Below are 1,792 nucleotides of genomic sequence, written 5' to 3' on the forward strand. Positions count from 1 at the left end.
CTCTCTATTCCTTTTTTTTTTTTTAAAAGATTTATTTATTTATTTATTTGACAGAGATCACAAGTAGGCAGAGAGGCAGGCAGAGAGAGAGAGGAGGAAGCAGGCTCCCTGCTGAGCAGAGAGCCTGATGCGGGACTCGATCCCAGGACCCTCAGATCATGACCTGAGCCGAAGGCAGTGGCCTAACCCACCGAGCCACCCAGGCGCCCTTCCTAGTTTTTTTTAAATTTGCATTTTTTCTGTGCAAATTTACTCCCGGGCCATAAGTTTTTGTTTCTTCAGTTTCTTCTGGGATATCTTTTTCTTCTGTGCAACCTCCTCTTCTGGTTTGGGAACAATCTGCTCTTTTTCAGTAAGGATCATCTCAATGTGGCAGGGAGAGCTCATGTATGGGTTAATGCAACCATGAGCCCTGTAAGTCCTACGCCACATCTTGGGGGCTTTGTTCACCTGAATGTGCTCAATGGCCAGAGAATCGACATCTAAACCCTTAAGTTCAGCATTACTCTCTGCGTTTTTAAGCATGTGCAATAAAAATTCAGCACTATTCTTGGGCCACCGACCTTGTGTCCAGCCCCACTGTTTGGCCTGGGCACACCTACCAACTCCACCATTGTAGCGACGGAAGGGCACACACTGCTTCTGCAAGTGATGTCTTTCAGATACTTGGTGGCTTTTCAGATATGCATACCCTTAATGGCCTGGGCAGTTTCACGTGTGTTCTTAAAGTGAACACGGAGATTTGAACCTCTTGACTTGCATGATTTCGTAGGGTTTTTCGGGTTAAGCAAATAGCGAACCATTTTCAGAGGTCACCCCAGGCCGCTGAGAGGAAGAGCTTCTATTCCTATTTTTGTGAAAATGTTTGTGATAAATGGGTGTGGAATTTTGTTGAGTGCTTTTACATTAGGTTATAGAAGCATGTGATTTTTCTATTTTAGCCTGTTAATATGGTGGATGTGTCCATTGCTTTTTGAAAATTAAACCAGCCTTGCTTCCCTGGAATAAAACCTTCTTGGTCATGGTATATAATTCTTTTTATGTATTGCTAAATTCTATTTGCTAACATTTTGTTGAGCATTTCTTGCATCTGTATTCACAAGAGATATTGGTCAGTGGTTTTCTTTATTTGTACTATCTTTGTCTGGTTTTGGTATCAGAGTAATACTAGGTTCATTAAATATATTGGAAAGTGTTCCCTCCTTTACTATTTTCTGGAAGAGATTAGGTAGATTTGATGTTAAGGCTCATTTAAATGTTTGGTAGACTTGTCTGGTGAATCTTTCTGGGCCTGGGCCTTTTAGAAAACTTGAAATTATAAGTTTGATTTTCTTAACAGTTATAGGGTGATTCAAATTGTCTATTTCAGACTGGGTGAGAGGTGGTACTTTGTATTTTGTAAAGAACTAACATTTCCTCTAAGTTGTCACATTTAGGTGTGTAGACGGGCTTATTGTATTCCCTTTTTCTTCCTTTGACATCTGCAGTGTCATGTTCCTGGAACATTGGTCCACCCTCCTTTTTGTCTTTTTGCCAGTCTTGCCAAAGGTTCATTAATTTTATCAATATTTTCAAAGAAACAGTGTATTTTCAATTTTATTGACTTCTTCTTGTCTTAATTATATCCTTTCTTCTTGTTTTAGGTTTATTTTACTCCTTTTCCCTTAGATTCTTGAGGTGGAAGCTTAGATTATTGATTAAAGACTTTCTTTTCGGGGCATGGGGCTGGCTCTTGTGACTCTTGAGATCCCAGGGTCATGAGTTGAAGCCCCACTATAAAAAAATTTAAAAA

The 1,792-nt window shown here is 39.8% G+C and overlaps 1 pseudogene; it reads right to left on the minus strand.

Moving 5' to 3' along the window:
• Positions 1-226: 226 nt before the first annotated feature.
• LOC123392330 lies at positions 227-817 on the minus strand (annotated as a pseudogene).
• Positions 818-1,792: the final 975 nt, after the last annotated feature.

Source organism: Mustela putorius, unplaced genomic scaffold, assembly GCF_011764305.1.
Source record: "Mustela putorius furo isolate JIRA1106 unplaced genomic scaffold, ASM1176430v1.1 tig00000496_pilon_pilon_pilon, whole genome shotgun sequence".
NCBI lineage: Eukaryota > Metazoa > Chordata > Mammalia > Carnivora > Mustelidae > Mustela > Mustela putorius.